This window comes from Dermacentor albipictus, chromosome 10 (assembly GCF_038994185.2).
Source record: "Dermacentor albipictus isolate Rhodes 1998 colony chromosome 10, USDA_Dalb.pri_finalv2, whole genome shotgun sequence".
NCBI lineage: Eukaryota > Metazoa > Arthropoda > Arachnida > Ixodida > Ixodidae > Dermacentor > Dermacentor albipictus.
Window position 1 is genome coordinate 45,225,630 of NC_091830.1, and position 19,892 is coordinate 45,245,521.

The following is a 19,892-nucleotide window of genomic DNA, read 5'->3' on the forward strand; positions in this document are numbered from 1 at the left end:
AAACTTGGGCTAGTTGATGAACATTCATACTTTACAAAACTGTGCCAAAATGGATGAGAACAATAAAGGCCGCGCTCTTATGTGTGCGTGCCTTTCTTGAGCTTTATTTCTCTTAGTACTGTATTGTCAAGTACGCGAAAGGCCTTGTCGCTCCAATATGTCGCCAGTGTTGCTGAGCGTCAAGCATTGCTTTGTGTGGCACTTCACTAATGCTTCAGATTTTATATATCCTTGCACGTTCCACCAATTTTTTCACTGTTGCTACTATAATATTCATGTTCACTTGCAATATTCCTTGGCAGCACAGGGCACTAAAATTTCTACTATATTTCAGGTGTGATTCTAGTCCGTGCGAGTTTGACAGGAGCCAACCTTCAAGTGGTGCCACAGTGTCTCGCAGCTGATGATTCCTTCTGCCAGAGGCAACTGCCCAGCGCAAGTGGGAACCAGTGCCATTTTTTGTGAAGAGGCAAGCTCACCCGCTGCCGCAGTGAAGTGAACGGGTGTTGCATACGCCTGCACATTTTGCTTGCAAGAATTTCAGGAGATAAGATCCCTCACCGCCAATGTGGAGAAGTGGCCGTGCTCGCAGCCATATCAGTGTCACTTGTGCTCTAACTATTGTTCAGACTGGAGCACGACGCAGGCCCATCTCAGGGAATCGGGAGCGAAGTGACCTTTTCGTGAGCATGCGATTGGCACAAGGACCTGGCGACGATGCGACACAAAGTGACACCTGACTGTGAAAGAGTTCATGTGCAACGTCTTCCAATCATCCTTCACAAACAAGTACGATCTTCTCATGCACATTCTACGGCGCTACCTGGCGCAAAATTTATACAAGTCAGGCTAGTGTCCGAAGTCGTGCGTTATAAGAAAAGCCTGCGAATTCATGTTCATCGACTCACTGGTGAGCAGCTTGGCTAGCTTTGAGGGCAAGTTGACATTCCAGCGGCACACGCAGTGTCACGATTGCTGAGAAACAGCAGTGTACAAGTGTGCCGAGGGCTCACTTGAGTTTGTAAATAAATGGAGCCAATCTAACCGGGTCTCCATTACTTTCAGATTCAAGCTTTTCATTTTACACGCATTTGTGCAAACTCAGAACTGTCTCGAAAATATTTTACCAAGCAGAGGTTCAGCTTGACCCCTGACCTTTTGCACTGTGATCACTTTGTGAGCAAGCTGCTCAAATTTGGTTTGTATTGGCTTCAGTTAACTATAAGTCGGCATATTATGGTGTTGCTCGGTGAGGTAGCACCACGTATGTGCCTTTCTAGTATGGTATAGCAACTGCGCATTGTTGGCACTGTGCAACAAGGTTTGCATGCATTGTAATTGCAGTAATTTTGTAATTATCACTTGTGGGGTAATTATCACTCAATCGCACTGTGCTGTTGTTCCTGTTCTATGCCACACAATTTCACTGGGGCTGTCCACTCTGGCACACTTGACACCATCTCCTTACACACTGTAGTTGCTTATTTAAGACCTGCACTATCTTCCAAAATCTTGACGCAGGTCTTCAACAAGCGAGCATATAGCATTCTCATAACACTGTGCCAGGAGTCCTTGGGTTGTAAAACCACTAATTACTTCATTTAGAAATATGTAATTAATATTGCGTACCAATATTGTTGTTACTGATATTCATTTCTTTTGATACATGCATTGGGGCAAGTGCCCCTGCATGGCAATCTTGCTTTGCATTGTTTTGTACATTTGTTATTTTGAAGTCTTTTCAACGTTAACTGCTATTCTCTTACACATTATCCTATTTCACTTAGGATTGGTTTGCTTCGTATTTTTATAGACATTTTCCTACTGCTACCAAATCCTTTGCCCTGTCCCCCACGGTGTCCTTGTGCCAGTTCCCGTCCAACCAAAGAGCCCTAACAGTCCCTGTACATGTAGTACTGCTGTGTTTTGTACTCCACAGACCATTCTGCATGAGCAATGAGAGTAGTGCCATTAGTATTGCAGTCTCGCTTCATGTTTTTCACAGTGCAGTTGTTTAGGATCTGCGACACTTCCTATGAAGGATCTACTTCGTATATTACAAATACAACTTGTAGTCTTGAGGTTACATCAAGTCACATATTTGTGCACTTTTGTGCTTCCAGTAGCCAATGCACTATGTTGTGGTTGCAAGCACAGGCTATGCACTATGGCTACTGGTCACAGAAATGTCACTTCACTTATTTGGTGGTACTGTTGATGCCTTCCCTGTTATAATTGTGATATTTTGCTGCATGAGATAGGTGACTTAATGCTCCATTAAATTACTTGATGCATGCCTACATTTTTCTTTCACATGCTGTGCACAGTTTTTTTATCACAAGTGCAATTAAGCAATGAGAGAAGACTTTTGTGGTGTCACCTGCTAGAGTCGTAGAACCTCGTTCATACGTTCTGGGGGAAAAAACGAGAGAAAAGAATGGACTAACCGGGAAGACGTATGATCCAAAATAACAATACAATATTGACAGTCTCAACTACTGTTTACGTTTATAATTGCGAAGCGTCGCGCAAATCCTTGCGGGACAAGACGCCGACGCGCGTCGAGCTGGTCTAGCTGGTCATGGTCCGGTGGCCCGAGACCCGTTTTGTTGGTTTCCTGTTGCGTGGTGTTCTAAGAGGGTGACGGGAAGCTGAAACGAAATCGAGATGGTGAGTGAGGCCGGATGCCGCCGAAGCGAAATGTGATGCCCACATCGCTCCGCCTGCAGCAGGGAACGGCGGCACGCCTACTAAAAGCGCCTACTGAAAGCTTGCAGTATATGATACCATTGGCACTATGCACCATGCTCTGTAAAACGGGTAGGTGAATATGCTTATCACAATAAGTTTGGCAGCGATGGCTGTGACTGCGGCGTGCAAAGACCCAGGCGGAGACTTGCTGGCACCGGAATAAGAAACTATGCGCCCCATGGTTTTCGCGTGAGGTGGGCGGCAATATACTGTCCATGATCGCGTGCACCTCATGCCTTGTTCACATGAAATCTAGTGGCTGGAAAATGTGTGCGATTGCAGTCTGCAGCAAGGAATGGCAGCATGTTTCGGTTATCACCTATTAAAAGCGTGCGCTACGCTTCCGACGGCATTACGCACTGAAACAGATAGGCGAAAATGCTTATCGAAATAGGATTGGTGGTGATAGCTGTGGATGCCGCGTGCGACGACCCTGGAGATTTGCTAGTGCCGAAATGAGAAACTGAATGCGTGCCGGCGTTTTCACGTAAGACAGGCGAGCAAGTGTTGCAGTGAAGCTGCCGCTGCGGGCAGCTATATACTGTTCTCGATCGCGCGTGCCTCGCGCATGTTTTTGTGTACACGGGGTCTAGCGACCAGAAAACTGTGTGGCAGTTTGGCGACGTACTGAATGTTGATGCCGAAAAATCTTGTTTTTCTGGAACGCATGAACCGGTAAAAATTTAGCGTAACTCTATTGGGTCATTTTTTTGTGTTCTCGATTGCGAATGTTGGCGCCGGGAAAACATACGTAATGGGAACGTATCAAGGTTCTACACTATATACAACCAGTTCACACCGACATCATGAGGAGCAAATCTGAAATTGAAACAGTGACTCTAAAGGTGCTGCTGTGTTACATAAGATGTGCCGGGTCAGGCAACAGATTGTGACCGGGTGACATAGTACACTGTGTGATGTTTTGTCTCCATTCGTGACACTGACTCCATGTGCGACTTTTGGCATTGTGATACGCAGTGTGTGCCTACACAGATAGCCTTATGTTATTTTTTGTTTTCGCTCGTATTACATGTCACATTTCCGCGAGCCTAGCACATAGGTAGGAAGTCCGTGGGCCATGTGGGCTATTATGCAACAGGCTTATTACTGCACATCGTTGATTAGAAGATTTTCTCGTATGCATTTCACACTTGTAGTAAATGATGATCTTGGCACAGGGATTCACTGTAAATGTCAGAGAATGCTGACCTCAAGACTTCGTTCTTAAAAAAAAAATTTGCTGCTATGCCCAAGCTGTTTTCAAAAATATGTGGCAGCAAGACATCCTTACCTGACCAAGGCTCATCTGCGTCTGCCGCGGTTACGTTGCCCCCACCGTCAAATTTGATGGGGGCAAAATGCAAAAGCTCCAGTTGAGGAACCCCAGGTGGTCAAAATTAATCTGGAGCCCCCCTGTACGGCGTGCCTTATAATGATATCGCAGTTTTGGCACGTAAAACACCAGACTTTCAATTTCAAGGCACATCTCTCTGAAGGTAGGCGTTAATATTTGGGCGGATCATATATTTATGCTTTCTGGATTTAAAAAAATTGCTTTTGGTAGATAGCATAACTCTTCTTGCGCTGTGTTGTTCAAAGAGACAGACATTACTAGCATGAGAAATTTTAAAATATTCAACTAATTAACAAATACTTCTTAAGTAACTTACGGCACATATTCAAATTTTCAAATTCTAGCCGGTAAGTTTCTAAGACATATCTATTTGAAATGAATCTCCAGGATGACTCCATTTTCAAGATATTTCTAAAGTGTAGAATACATGCGCGTTCCAGTCAGTTTCGTGTTTCAGTGCATCAAAGAGCATTTCGTCAAAATAGCACAACAGTGGATTTTTAGGGCAAGTTTGATGTCACATTTCTCCAAGCTGGTGTCATTCTGGAAATTTGTTCAGAGTGGTTATGCCTTGCAAACTCACTGGCTGCAATTTGAAAATTACGATATGTGCTGTATAGTAATTAAGAATTTGCGAATTTTTAAAACTGAATGTTTCAATTTCTCATGCTAGTAGTATGTGCTTCTTTGAAAAATACAGCTCATGGACGAAAATCTTGCCATCTGCCTCGGGCAATTTTTAGAGATTGTGGAAAGTTTAAGAATGATAACCACACACACACTCAGATATATATATATATGTATGTGTATGTATATGTATGTATATATATATATATATATATATATATATATATATATATATATATATATATATATATATATATATATATATAATGTATTTATAAAATATTGCAGCACTTCAACTGCAGTCAGGCTTTGTGAATATAATAAAAACACTTACATGCTGTGAAAGCTATTTGGCAGCTAATTTTTTCTTCGTAGTTACAACACTGCACAATACTTGCACTGCTTTACACGTTGGGTTTCCGTTAGACTGGCAAGATTGTGCAAGGACAATTTCCCATACAGCGACATGCATACCGTTATTTTGTCATCGAGTTTGAAGTGTATGTTAGCCTGTGCATGCTGACACCATGCTGGGTAATTTAGATAGTAAGCAAATGCATACAACAGGGAATTCTTCTCCGGTGGTTGCTGCGAATGGCGTGGCCGCACGAGCCCTGTCCTGAACACGATCTGCGATGCAGAAGCTGTCGGTGTCTAGGTGCACCGAGGGCTGATAGCATTGTCTGCACTATAGCACCTATACGCTTGCGCACCACCCTCGTCCACGAAGTGAAATGTCACTAACTTTTTGTATGCAATGCTCCCGGCTTGTCAGTCCTTCCTCGTGGTTTTGAAACCAGACCACTGCTGTGCTTTTCAGGTAGAAAATGTGGTTTTCCAGTGTAACGGTTTGGTCCCATCTATTTGGGCACTGATGCACTCATACATTTGGAGCCGCTCATCGATGTCAAGATTGTCGGTTTCGGAAAACGTTCCTGGGTTGCGGGGCTGAGGCAAGGTGACTGTTGGTGTTATGATAGCTATTGCCTCTGTCGGCAGGGTGGCTGTCCCGGCACCGGTTTGTCGGTTGTCATGTCGTTAGTGGCCAGACTACGTCTGCTTCGGAGCTCTGTCGTGCACAGCGGCACTCGGCACTTCCACCAAACATGTTGGAGAGAGAATAAGCTAGACGGGAAATGTATTTACAATGTGTGCACGATTGACAAGTCCACAGCAGGCCAGTCACTGAAGCAGATCGTCATCTGCAGCCCCAAGCTCCTCTCCCTCAATGTTTAGCAGAGCAGTGTAACAGTTGTTTTGCATTTTGACTTATAGGTCACATTGTCCTTGATCTCTTCAATAATTTATAGATTTACAATGCCTCACTTTCCATTTTTTCTAACCAGTGCTCACACTGTCTGTGTAAGCTTTTTTTCCACATTGCATTAGGACCTGTAATACTTAGCGGCCTAGTCCTTTTCCACAAATGGGGATCCACATTTTGCTCACCAAAATATTTGAACATCCTTGATGCTGATCTGCTGTCCTCTCTGTCTCAGCCTCTTTTTACAAGATATTTTGCCCTTTCCCTCGCCTCAGTAAAAGCCTATCCAATGTCACCTTATACCACTTCATTTCTTTTTTTTTCATGAGCTCCCAAGGCTAACTTGTTTATCTACATTGTTCTCTTAGGTTTACTTCTAGCCTTGATCACGTTTCAGCACGACTGTGCGTTTCCGAACGTAAGCCCCAATGGCATTACATTGTTATTCCGCCACAGCACTCCGTTAATAGCCGCGCTTCCACGCTAAATGTGAATTTCAGCCTTCCGTCTTCCAGTACGCAATGCGGAGCGAAAGGCGCCCTCACCAAGGTGTGAACAAGGCAGTGCGGTGTGGCTGTGGTGTGCAGCACACAGGTAGACACACAAAAATCCCCCAGGGAAGGTGGGGGGGGGGGATGCTGAATGCATTCGTTGCGACTGCCGCTGCATTGACAATGCTACAATATAGTGCCCGCTGCATAGGAAAGTGACTGGGCTGTGAATTATAGGTTCAGAATGCTCGATGACCAACATAGAGGTGCATCTTTGGACCGTTCCTGGCTTCCGCTTACTAGCCACTATACAAATACACACAAACTGCCCACTCGGCCACCATACATGCTGCTATAATGCTTGACTTGGTCATAGTTGTGCCAGGCTAGTCGAAGAAATTGCTCTGCGCTATCACCTCCACGATACTATACACACTTTAAAAAGTTTGCATCCTTTGGGGCTTATCTTGTCCCACAACAGTAATCATCTTCCCTGCTTGTGTTTCCTTGCCTGAAAACCGTGCACTCGCTATGCATTTTCTCGCAGAGAATGCTACATCACGCTGACAATGCATATGGTGATAGTGACCTGAATGTACCATGCTCGCATCGGTAAAGGAAATGCTTGTAAGAGAGGACGTACCATTATCATTGTGGGACAAAATATGCCTCATAGGGCGCAAATTTTTGAAGAGCGTGTGGGAAACATGACAAGAGATTGGGCATGGCCACTTGATAAACTTTGGCTGCGATTTTGTAGTGATGCCTTTTTCATTGCTACTTATTTTTGCACACCCTTAGTGGTCCAGAGTGCCTACCAATCGGAAATTCTCGGGGAATTTGTGCTTCTATCAGAGAAAATTGGCCGTAATTGAAAAAGAACGTCAGTCGCGTTAAAGCTAGCCCCAGTAACAGAGGAATCGCAACGAATCGTCATTGGCGCCGTGTCATCGACTCGAGGAGTTGCCAGAGTACAGTTAACGACCGATTTTCCAGACGCCCGATTTTTCGGACATGCCTGATAATTTGCACGGCTTAGCGGCACCACCACGTACCCTATAGAGTCAATGCATAAGAACGTCTGAAGTTTAGGACACAAGAACACTTCGCCGTCCGACATTTCGGACTTTTTGCCTTGACTGCAGGTCCGAAATGGCATTAATCAAAGCCATCAACGCCGCCATTTTGATTATCTCGCCGCCTCGAACCGGCGGTCTCGCACGCAGATACGTTGGCAGCCGTATCCACCAACGCGCCAACGCTAGGCCTAGCTTCCTCTACGTACGCTATTAAGCTTCCTGCCGTGCGGTGCAGTTTTTCATTGAAAGGATTCGCCGTTGTCAGCAACGGCACCGACTCCGCCTTTGTAATCCACGCGATTCGCTTCGAAGCTCGGAAAGCGTGACGCGTTGCCTAATAGCCGTTTCCGAAAGTTAGCTTTGCCTCAATACAGCAATGGTACGCGGTGAAGCATACGCAACGTATTTCGTGAAGCTTAAAGGGACACTAAAGCGAAACAACAAATCAGTTTAGACTAATAAAGCGTTGTTTGAGAACACTGCAGGCAGTCATTTCAAAACAATAGTTTGATTATTAGATGAGAAAATGAAGGTCCAAGTATCAGTATTCGAATTTCGCGCCGAAACGCAAGCGCCGGTACGTCAGCGTGACGTCAGGGATTCCAAAGTATGTTTTCGCATTTGGGCCGCGTTGGCTGAATAAAGGTTCCCGAAACTTCCCATGTTTAAGATTTGGTTCCTTTCGAAGACAATGTAGTCAATCTACCGCTATATATAGTTAGTAGGCTCTAGAAGATGCCATCAAAATCCAAGACGTCACAGCCCCCAGGTGCGGGAACTTAAGTAGGCGTCGCCACCCGTATTTCGTTCTTGCGCTTTTTCTGGATTACCAAACGTCTTATCGTTGTAAGAGTGGTGTTTTTGGTGTTCTAGAACGGTAATTTACTGATGCAGAAAAAATCATTTTTCACTTTAGTGTCCCTTTAAGCGTGGGAATGGGCACTTGGCATGGTATCTTCCTTAATTGTGCACTCCCGTCTCCTATCACAGTACGAGCATCGATATGCCTAATAAGTGTACTGGCAGGCCTTCTCTGGTGTGCCTGTGATGTATCCGTTTTTTTCGGACGTTTTCGTGGCCCCTAGGGAGTTCAAAAAATCACACGTTGGCTGTACAGCTGAGCAAGAGGATGCTTCAAATAGTCTGTGTGGCAAAAGCATTGTGGAAGGAGGATGAGAACAGAAAGGACGCACATTGAGGAATGAATGGGAAAGGAAGCATGCCACTGCATCTTTGAAGGAGCTTGAGCTAAAAAAAATAATGTTGGGTCACGCCCACATGCAGGTGTCCCTCATCCAAGCCAAAGTCAACTCTTTAAAGCCGTGAAACCAAACACTGATATGATGTGTACGGGCTGGACAGTTGAGGCTGACTTTAAAGCTGCTGAGAGAGAATCCTAGTCGCGAAAAAGTTCAGGCCTCATACCAATGAGCTTGCTATTGGTTGTTAGAAATATCCCTTCGAAAATATTTACTTATGTATGCATCTTTTCATTCGTATTTGAAAATGTTCGACTCGATTTTGAATAGGTTTTACATTTGTTTTAATATATTTTATTAGCTGTGAATTTTAATAACGCCTTCCTTACGTTATCTTTTTGAGTAATATAGTATTACTCCTTACTATTCAAACTGGATTAAGTCATTTTTCTTTCAACATGCTCACTAAAGTGACAGCATTGGGCAACATGGTGTCAGCCAGTCTTGACATGAAACTACAGTCCTGTAATAAAAGAAAGTTCTGTCTCATTAAGAAAATTTTGCAATGACGCTCAGGGAAAACATGTAAAACTCGGGGAATTTGGAAATGTCAACTTGATAGACATCTTATGGTCAGAGCGACACTCCCACACGGTATCACTGCAATCAGCTGATCCACTGACTGAATGGTCGCTGATATGAGCAACATGAAATTGAGCGGAAAGTATCGCTATAAAGTAGCTGCCTTTGAGTGATTTTATCGAGGGGCTATGGATTGCAGAGCTCTCTTCCTCATTGCAACATTGCGAGATAAGCTGCAAGCTGTGAAGTGTTTTTGTCGGAGTCAACCCACTTTTTTATCGTATGTGCATCTGGTGCTGGCCTCTTCGTCCTGCTCTGCTTGGATTATTGGAAACTCCAACTAAATCTCGCCCCCTAGCAGCCTCGCCAAGAAACAGCCCATCCAGGTTCAAGCTTGAAGCGAAAAGGGGCCTCCTATCGTGGGATTCGCTGAATGCCTCATAGTTCTCAAATCATTGTGATACCGCCACGCACAAGTTCGAAAATGAAAACAAAAAATACAGATGTCGGAAGACTTGTGTGCCATTACGAGTGTAATCACGGTGGAAACATCAATGTGTGACTGATTTCAGGTTTTCATGAAAGGAGCAGACGACGCTCTAACTCTAATTTGTTTTTATATCCTATGATGTCGCACTGACAACGTAAAATTAGTTTTTAGCCTCAGTGCAGAATATCCGTATTTAGCTTCTGAAAGCAAGGCGGACATCACCGCCTATATATTTTGAGATGCTATACGTGATATACAGCACGAGTCACAGTGTGGAGTTGCCAATGAAGGTTAAAACAGTCGAGTATTGTGCATGTACCAGTGGAGCAACATATTAAACAAGAGCTTGCACCTTTCGGAGACCTGTTACGTACAAACACTTCCCTTTTTTAATCCTATGGCTTGCTTGAAGGGCTGTTTGTCTTAAAATATCCAATGCGGCTCAATGGCAGGCAGGATGTTGGCACACACAGCACAACGATTTCTGTAATTTCGTCACTGCAATCTTTGAGACCGATCAAAATAAGGTAATTGGCAGCAAGTACCCTTTCGGGTTTGGCGAAACACCTCAATTCGATACCACGAACAAGAAACATGTGAAAGCAGCACCAAGCAAAAGCTGCTGTGAACCTGGATGTCGTAGCCATCTTGTTTATTTTGACAGTCTTGCCAGCACAAGTAACGGATTCTGGAGTTGTCAATACCCAGCACGCACGCCTCTACACACGCACACAAGGTGTCTCTGCTAACTTTCGCCAGAGTTTAAAAATATGGAAATGCCACATAGCTGGACAGAACTAAGGTAACTATGTATACCGTCACTTGGAGATATGAATATCTTCTTATTATACTTAACATAATGGGTACTAATTAATCAACTTATCAAACATAATTGGATGAAAAGTGTAAATGAGAAAATTGTAGAGCAACATGAACTCCCGATACAGCTTTCTGTTGTTGAATATGTGCTACATAAGTGTTTTTCCGAATGCGAAACAAGCCCACGAATGCACGCAAAGTGCCTCGAGCGGCCGGTCGCGCGGCAATTTTGCATGCCTTTGCACAATTCTTTCACACTCTGAAAAACTTTTATGTAGCATATATTGAGCAACAGAAAGCTGTATCAGGAGTTTTTCATGTCGCTCTCCAATTTTCTCATTGGCATTTTTTATCTAATCATAATATTTGATTGAGAAGCTGCATAATAAATTGAGAATAATTGTCTAATTAGGCAGAACTAAAAATAATTTGAGTATCTCCAAGTGATGGCAAACAATCTCACCTTGGTTCTGTTCAGCTACGTGGCATTCACATATTTTTAAACTCTGGCTAAAATTAGCTGAGGCACCATACATATATAAACACATACATACATGCACATGCAAAAAAAGAAGTCTGTTATGATAAAAGTATATGTTTAATATATATATTAGAGAGATTTAGTTAGGGGACACAATCTGCAGGCAACCATTGGGGGATATAACACCACTGTGGGCCCTTCGCATTCTTTTGGGCTTGATTTAGGTTCTTTTGTACACCCAGTGGTTTGCGTCCCCCAACGTGCAGCTTGCATCCCCATAACTAAAATTCTCTATTATGTGCTCCATTACAGTGAGCATGTTACTTTTATCAATTATAGAAGCTTCCTCTGCTAACTCTCATGGCTTCCTTGCATGACACCTACGATTGTGTGCGAGCATGTCATGCCTGCTGACATATGTGGCCCAGCACAAGTTGCACATGAATGCCCTGACGTGCACGTGTTGCCGTTGGATGTGCCTCATCATGGTCGATTTCCTACCATCAAATATGCACTTGCAAAATGGGCACTTTGTCAAGGTGCGGTCAAAGTGAGATACGAGATGAACCAGCGTTGCTTTCCAGTCTGCACAGGTCTGTGAACACAGGACACACTGGAATGGTTCAGGCCACGGGCACGTCAGTACATGGGAGGTTAAGGCCTCCAGCTCCTCGAACTTCAGTGAGCAAAGCGTGCAGGCATAGGCAATGACTATGGGAGAGCTTTCCGTCTGCTTGCTCAAAGCCGCGTCAGCATCATTCCCGAGTATATAGTCATCTTTTGTGATATCAACTTCCGCATCTTGCTGTACTCCATTGTTGGTTTTCCTTGAATTACTAGGCACCAGAGGCACTGCTGAAAGAGAGCAAAAAGATCATGTGTTAGGCAATGAAGGTGCTTTCAATATTTGTGAATGATAAAGAGCAACACTTCTACAGATGAAGCATTCATTCTTTCAAAACTCGACCTGAATTTGTTTGGCAGCAGAGGGTTACTTATTAGCAAAGCAAACTCAAGAAAGTTCCTCTTAATGTTTGGGTCCGAGCTGCCACATAAGTACACTATTATTCCATCACAGAGTTTGAAGATATTTTCGTGTCTTAGAGCCACATTTATATTCACTAATGCCAAGCAGATGATGTCCAAATCTTGCATTATCACAACGCTCCACTCATGGTAAGACTCGTGTTTGCGGCATTGCAGATATGCAATTTTGAAATCCAGTCTAAGTTAACATTTCTTTTTAGTGCCCCCATAAATACATTGTTGATGATGATTATTCACTTACAATGCTTTGAGGGTGTACCCTTGCTTCTATTTTGTTGTACCGCAGGCATAAAGAAACAGACACAGAAAGACACATTAGACAAACACACCATTACGTGTTTGCAGTACTGTGTTTTTGTCTAAAGTGCCTTTCTTTGTACCCATTCTTCTGCCTGTACTACAACAAAGTCGAATATGCCGTACCAATGAGTCCATGTAGCTATTCGTACCTTTGCTTGGCAATGGCAGTTCCAGCAGTGCAGAGGCACAGCAGCTTTCTTGCAGATCATCAGACTGCGTCCACTTGGAGACCTTCAGAGTGAATAACTCAGTCTGTGTCGATTTGGAGATGCCTTCCTCACACCATGTGGACTTGAAAACAATGTCTGCTTTCTGGTCACACTGCGTAGCAGCATCCCCTTGCATCACTGTGGTGGATCTTGCAGGCACCGACTGGTGCCTACTGCAATTCGCAAGATTTTGCTTTATAACCTAGACAGACAGAGAGAGACAGAGAACATACGATAAAGCATAAAGCAACATTGTTACGGTGCGTTTGGACAGGACCGTGCACACAAGAGTGAGACGAAGAGGAAGTGATAGACTGTCTCCTAGAGCTGTGACCTTTGTACCAGCCTGCGCGATTACCATTAACTTTTGCCCATGTAAACAGTTGTAAATATATTTGTACATCGGGCTTCCTCTTCGTAGCATTTGGTGGAGGTGCGGGGTAACGACTCAGAATTGAGCTTCGCAGTGGCCGTTACTTCGGTTCTTCACCGATGTCGCAGGAGACTGTGCCTAGTTCTGCAACTCCTGCGTCGACTGTCGTACTCATGCATCCTCGTGATCCAGGAAACTTCTGCGGCACCGATGGCACCGACTTCAATGACTGGCTGGAGATGTATGAAGCGTGAGCAGCCACAACAAATGGGATCCCACAGTGTGCCGACAAACATAATTTTTTACTTAATGGGAACTGCACAAGTGTTCTTTCAAAACCATGAGATGACGAGGGACAAGCAGTATATCTGGTTCATCATAGCTGATGTTAGGTCTATAAAGAATGTCGTCGCGAAGCACGAACATTCTGGTGGAGTGATCTGATTGTCCTGAAGTCAGGTATTCAATGATTGACTGGAGAGAGTTGTTCTTGTGCTGCTCAGTTAACAATGTCGCAAAAGTCAGAAATGCCCACAAGGCAAGTGTTGGCATCCTGTTCGTCGTCGTTGGGAGGATTGATGTGATGATGACACAAGCAGTCGGCATCCGGATGTAAGCGGCTGGACTCGTACATCACAACGAAAGAATACCCCTGTAATCCGAGTGCCCAGCAACCAAGGTGACCAGTTGGGTCTTTCAGTGACGATAGGCAGCACAGGACATGGTGGTCTGTGGTAACAGAAAATGGGCGGGCAAACAAGTAAGGGCAAAATTTAGCCACTGCCCACGCCAGCGCAAGGTACTCGTGCTCGGTCATAGAAAAATTGCACTCTGAAGGGGACAAGAGGCGACTGGCGTAGGCAATGACACACTCGACTCCATTTTGCTTTTTGGCGAGGACAGCACCTATGCCACGGCCAATGGCGTCTGTGTGAACTTGACTTGGTGCAAAGAGATCAAAGTGGCCTAATATCGGAGGCGTTGTTAACAAACGGATGAGGGTGTCAAAGGTGTCGGCTTGTTTGCGGCCCCAAAAGAATGCCGTGTCCTTCTTGAGGTCAGTCAGTGGTTGGGCGATATCCACAAAATTTTTAACACACCAACGAAAATAAGAGTATGAGCCCTCAAAGCTGCCTACATCTTTGGCTGAGCAAAGTACAGGAAAGTTCTTGACTGCGTTAACCTTATCAGGATTAGGATCATCAATCGCAATATCCAAGAACTCGCCAAAAAATTCTGGCAGCTTCTCTAGAACAAAAAGAAATCGGCAATGTGTAGCAAGAATAAGGTGAATTGGATATGAGGCCGATGGTGGATTCAGAGCTGGGCCTTCATTGGTCGGTGACCTATCATCATTATCAGCCTGGTTACGCCCACTGCAGAGCAAAGGCCTCTACCATACTTCTCCAACTACCCTGGTCATGTGCTAATTGTGGCCATGATGTCCCTGCAAACGTCATCTCATCCGTCCACCTAACTTTCTGCTGCCCCCTGCTACGCTTCCCTTCTCTTGGAATCTTGTCCGTAACCCTTAATGACGATCGGTTATCTTCCCTCCTCATTACATGTCCTGCCCATGCCCATTTCTTTTTCTTGATTTCAACTAAGATGTCATTAATTCGCATTTGTTCCCTCAACCAATCTGCTTTTTTTTTATCCCTTAACCTTACACCCATCATTCTTCTTTCCATAGCTCATTGCGTCATCCTCAATTTAAGTAGCACCCTTTTCGTAATACTCTGTTTCAGCCCCGTAGGTGAGTACTTCTAAGACGCAGCTGTTATACACTTTTCTCTTGAGGGATAATGGCAACCTGCTGTTCATTATCTGAGAATGCCTACCAAATGCACCCCAGCCCATTCTTATTCTTCTGATTATTTTAGTGTCATGATCCAGATTCGTGGTCACTACCTGCCCTAAGTAGATGTATTCCCTTACCACTTCCAGTGCCTCGCTACTCATCGTAAACTGCTGTTCCCTTCCGAGACTGTTAAACATTACTTTAGTTTTCTGCCGATTAATTTTCAGACCCACCCTTCTGCTTTGCCTCTCCAGGTCAGTAAGCATACTCACGGTGACCTATACTCGGGGAGAACTTTCTGTGGCTATGAAGGGAAAGCTACGGAAGCAAAACGTGCATAAGTGAGAGGGCATCTGAAAAGAGTCCTCCGTTTTCATCCACGTTACAGAAAACATAAGTACCTTATTAGCAACAGTTAACTAAGACAGAACACCCTACTGAATGTAAAAGCTTACTTATTTTGCAGCTTTTCCCTTCAGCGTCTGGGGAAACGCGCAACTGTCGCACGTGGAAGCTGCGTCGATTCGCCGTCTGTTCCGAGCAAACAAAAGCACTGTAAAATGCTGGCGGACTACTCGGCGTGGTAACACCTGCGCAATAGCTCCGTCCCGTAGCTTTCCCTTCAGAGCCACAGAAAGTTGTCTGCGAGTATAATCCTTTTCCACAACTAGGGATCCCCATTGTAGATTGCACTGAATCTCTGTAGATATTTTCCAAGATATTTACGTAGGTGGTCTGTGCTCCGTGATTACGTAATGCCTCTATGACTGCTGGTATCTCTACTGAATCAAATGCCTTTTCTTAATCTATCAGAGACATGTAGAAAGGCTGATTATACTCTGCGGATTTCTCAACAAAAGCGTATTCGATGTCTTCTTATACCACTTCATATTACATTTTGTTTTGATGAGCTCTCAAGGCTAATTAATCTACATTCTGCTCTTAGGTTTACTTCCAGCCTTGGCCATGTTTCAACCTAACTTTGCATTTCTGAATGTAAGCCCCAATGGCATTGCATTGTTATACCTCCGTAGCGCTCTTCTAATAGCTGCATTTCCTCGCTAAACGTGAATTTCAGCCTTCCACCTTCCAGTAAACGTTGCGGAGCGAAAGGAGCAATCACCGCGTTTCACACGCGCACCCCTCCCCTCCCCCCTCCTCACTGGAGAGGGGGAGTGTGGATTGTTCATTTCGGCTGTCGCTGAACTGCTGATTGGCTGGGTTGGGGTACCAGTGAGATGGGAGACAGGCGCCCTTAACCAGTCTCCTTCTCACCGGCACGGGTCCAGCCAATCGGCGGAGGCCGAAATGGACACTAATACCCCCCTCGTTAATATATGACCAAGAATACTTGCCACACTGATATCTGGCTACTATCGGAGAATCAGAATCCATGTGTTGCGACTGTCGCTGTGTTGACAATGCTACAGGATTGTGCGTGCTGCGTAGGAAGGCGGCTGGACTGTGAATTAGGTTGAGAATGCCAGACGACCATCACGGAAGTCCCACGATTACACCGATAAAGCAACACGGAGGTCCTTCTTCGGCCGGTTCCTGGCTTACAAATTCACAAACTCCGCGCAAGCTCCCCACTCGCCTACACTCGGCCACCATAGCTGTTGCTTTAACGCTTGGCTTGGCTCTGTCATGCTAGCCGGATAGATAGGTGGATGGATGTTATGAGCGTCTCCTTTGAAACGGGGTAGTCGGTTGCGCCACAATGTCCTACCTAAAAAAACAATAAAAAAATAAACACTATGAACTCCCACACCCAAATTTTCTGATCCCGTATGACTAACTGTGCTTTTGTACGTCTCCGTTTTTTGTCGTTTCGCTACTTTTCGTCCACCAATCCTCCAATCGCCTCTTCGGACGCCCCATTTGGTGATCCCTGTGGGCAAGGTTCAGACTAGTGTTCTATATGTCGCGGGTCGCTTTTTTAGTCGCGACGATATACGTTTTCTACAAGCACTGCTCCTGAAGGATAGATGTAACAGACAAACGGAGGCCTCAGGAGAGCACCCGAGGTTCTATCAAAGCAGGCGGCGCAGGATTTCCAGGGCACCCACGCGGTTGCGGGCGGATCACAGCTGGAAGCAGGGCGGCCCGTGGGTTGGGGCCGCAGAGGCCGATGTGTGCCAGGGGGTCTTTGCATAATAAATTGGCTGTTCGCGATAGTAGACAGCCGATCTTATACTCCCCTGGCACGCGCAGATATATGCCTAATAAGTGTAGTACTGCCAGGCCTTGAGAGCTACGTGCCTGTGGCAATTCGAGCCCTTAAGGGCAGTGAATGAGATTCATTCATTTTTTTTTTTCGGACGTTTTCGCGGCCCCTCGGGAGTCCAAAAAATCATACGTTGGCTGTACAGCTGACCAAGAGGATGCGTCAAATAGTCTGTGGGGCGAAAGCGTGGCGGAAGGAGGATGAGAACAGAAAGGAGCGACGCACATTGAGGAATGAATGGGAAAGAAAGCATGCCGCTGCCTTTTTGAAGGAGCTTGAGCTAAAAAAATAATGTGTTGGCTCACGCCCGGATGCAGGTGTCCCTCATCCAAGCCGAAATATACTCTCTAAAGCAGTGAAACCAAACACTGATATGTTGTGTACGGGCTGGACAGTTGAGGTTGACTTTCCAGCTGGGGAGAGAGAAACTTAGTTGTGAAAAAGTTCAGGCCTTATACCGATGAGCTTGCTATTGGTTAGAAATATGTCATCTTCGAAAATATTCACTTATGTATGCATTGATAAGAACGGCCGCCTGAGGCGCCAACATGCAAAGTTTTGCCAGCCATGGGTGCGACGGCGGTCGACATTTTCTGGAAAGCCACCGTCATTCTCTAGCCAAACGGCGCCACTAAGTCTACTGTGTGCGGAGGACAATACGCCGCATCCGTGACTCTTCGTCGCGGGATTGCCGGGATGAGTTCGACGAACCTGCTTTGTTACTGAACACGCCACCGCCGATCTGGTCTGCCGTGAGCGGGGGAGTTCTCGGGGGAGCGTATTTGGCGGCACCCTCCTACGCACCTTTCCAGACGTAAGCCCCGAGTTCTGCGAAGAGCTTCTAGCCTCAGTGGAGACCGTGAAAGCTGTGCGAAAGTTTGTGTGCAAGCCCTCCCTATAAAAGGCGGCTCGGCTAGCTACGATCACTGGTCGAACGTTTTCCCTCACCTAGGGATCTAGGGAGGGCAGGGTGTTTATATATAAGCAGCTGTTGTGCGGTTGCTTAGTACTTTCTCTCGCAGTCATGCTAGACTGATGAACTTTAACGTCCTTATGTAGGTACTGTAAATAAACCCATATTCCTCGTTCTCGATGAGAAGCAGTCCTTCCCTTCAACGAAGTCCTCAGCGTGAATAAGTTGGACGACGGCATGGGCCAGCCACCATCCAATTCATGCCCGACTCCAATCTTGACAACTGGTTACGAGCGGTGGGATTGACCTCCCAATCCTTACAGCACCGCCTTTTCATTCGTATTTGAAAATGCTCGACTCGATTTGAAATAGGTTTTACATTTATTCGAATGTAATTTATTAGCTGTGCATTTTACTAACATCTTCCTTCTGTTTTCTTTTTTGAATAATATAGCATTACTTCTTACTATTCAAACTGGATTCAGTCATTTTTTGTTTCAACATGCTTACTAAAGTGACAGCATAGGCAACATGGTGTCAGCCCGTCTTGACATAAAACGAAGTTCTGCCTCATTCAGGGAATCTTGCAAAGCAGCTCAGGGAAAACGTGGAAAACTCGGGGGAATTTGGAAATGTCAACTTGGTAGACACCCTATGGTCAGAGCGACACTCCCACACATTATCACTACAATCAGCTGAACCACTGACTGTGAACTGTGGCTCATAGGAGGAACCTGAAATTGAGTGGAAAGTATCGCCACAAAGTCGCTGCCTTTGAGTGATTTCACCGAGGGGCTATGCATTGGAAACCTCTCTTGCTCATTGCAACATTGCGAGATAAGTTGCAAGCTGTGAAGTGTTTTTGTCCGAGTCAACCCACTTTTTTGTCCTGCATGCATCTGGTGCCGGCCTCTTCGTCCTGCTCTGCTTGGATTATTGGCAACTCCAACTAAATGCTCGCCCCCTAGCGGCCTCACAGAGAAACAGTCCATCCAGGTTCAAGCTTGAAGCGAAAGTTGGCTTCCTATCGCAGATATACCTGAATGCCTCATAGTTCTAAAATCACTGTGATGCCGCCATGCACAAATCCGAAAACGAAAAAAAAAATAAGGGTGTTGGAAGACCTGTTTACCATTACGAGTGTAATAACGGTGGAGACAGAAATGTATGATTGATTTCAGGTTTTCTTGAAAGGAGCAGACGAGACCCATTGGAAAGCTACTAGGATAAGAAACTTTGCATCGAGAAAAGGTGACGACTGCTACTATACCAGTTTGTTCGAAACACTTCACTCGCGATTTCTTCCCGGCAAGCAGAACATTGCTTTCAAAATCTTGCTGGCGTTTCCAATCGTGCCGCGTGCTTCGTTTAGGCAAGTGCCTTAGTAAATTATAGCGATGTATGTTTAAGCTTCCTTTGGTTTTGTTTGTTTATAGCTTTCTGCCCCAGCATTAGTGTTACTACTGCTTTAGGCAGCAGAAATATTCTCGCTAATGTACTTTAGTCTGTAGGCACGGTAGTAGGAATGATAACTGGCTCAGAAGGTCCGAAGTGCATCATGAGACACATGCTGTGAGGCGACATATCGTTTCCATAGTGTGCTCTAGCTTAGCGGTGCAAGAAGATACTGTTCTTGCATTCAACGCATTGACTTGTCAGTTTACTTGCTCGCAAGAAATTTAGTAGCAACAGCAAACAGCGCTCATTCCATCTTTGGAGCATAAGACCTGCGCAGAGTGCCGCTAGTTCGCTTACTGACACTGTGCACACACCTAAGTTCCATTACAACTGGTTCAGTTCAATTCCAAGTCATGCATTTACCCTAATACAAGTGACTTTGCCTGAAAGAAAGCCTTGGTAAATTTTGGAAACCTGGTGGGAGAAA

The 19,892-nt window shown here is 45.1% G+C and overlaps 1 protein-coding gene and 1 long non-coding RNA gene across 9 annotated transcripts in view; one reads left to right on the plus strand and one right to left on the minus strand.

Moving 5' to 3' along the window:
- Positions 1-3,926, plus strand: part of LOC139050762 (octapeptide-repeat protein T2-like) — a 58,533-nt gene extending 54,607 nt beyond the window's left edge. For all 7 annotated transcript variants that reach the window (XM_070527476.1, XM_070527475.1, XM_070527479.1 and 4 more), the window contains one exon: positions 335-3,926. The gene's annotated coding sequence lies outside the window, so the exon portion shown is untranslated. The remainder of the gene's footprint in view (positions 1-334) is intronic.
- A 7,309-nt stretch (positions 3,927-11,235) lies between these two features.
- LOC139050821 (uncharacterized) lies at positions 11,236-16,508 on the minus strand. 2 transcript variants are annotated; one of them, XR_011509097.1, is made up of 3 exons: positions 16,223-16,508; positions 12,634-12,895; positions 11,236-11,989 (listed from the first exon to the last, which is right to left on the minus strand). It is a non-coding gene; the product is annotated as an uncharacterized lncRNA (long non-coding RNA). The 2 variants fall into 2 exon arrangements; XR_011509096.1 differs by having other exon boundaries at positions 11,236-11,992.
- Between the last annotated feature and the right edge of the window lie 3,384 nt (positions 16,509-19,892).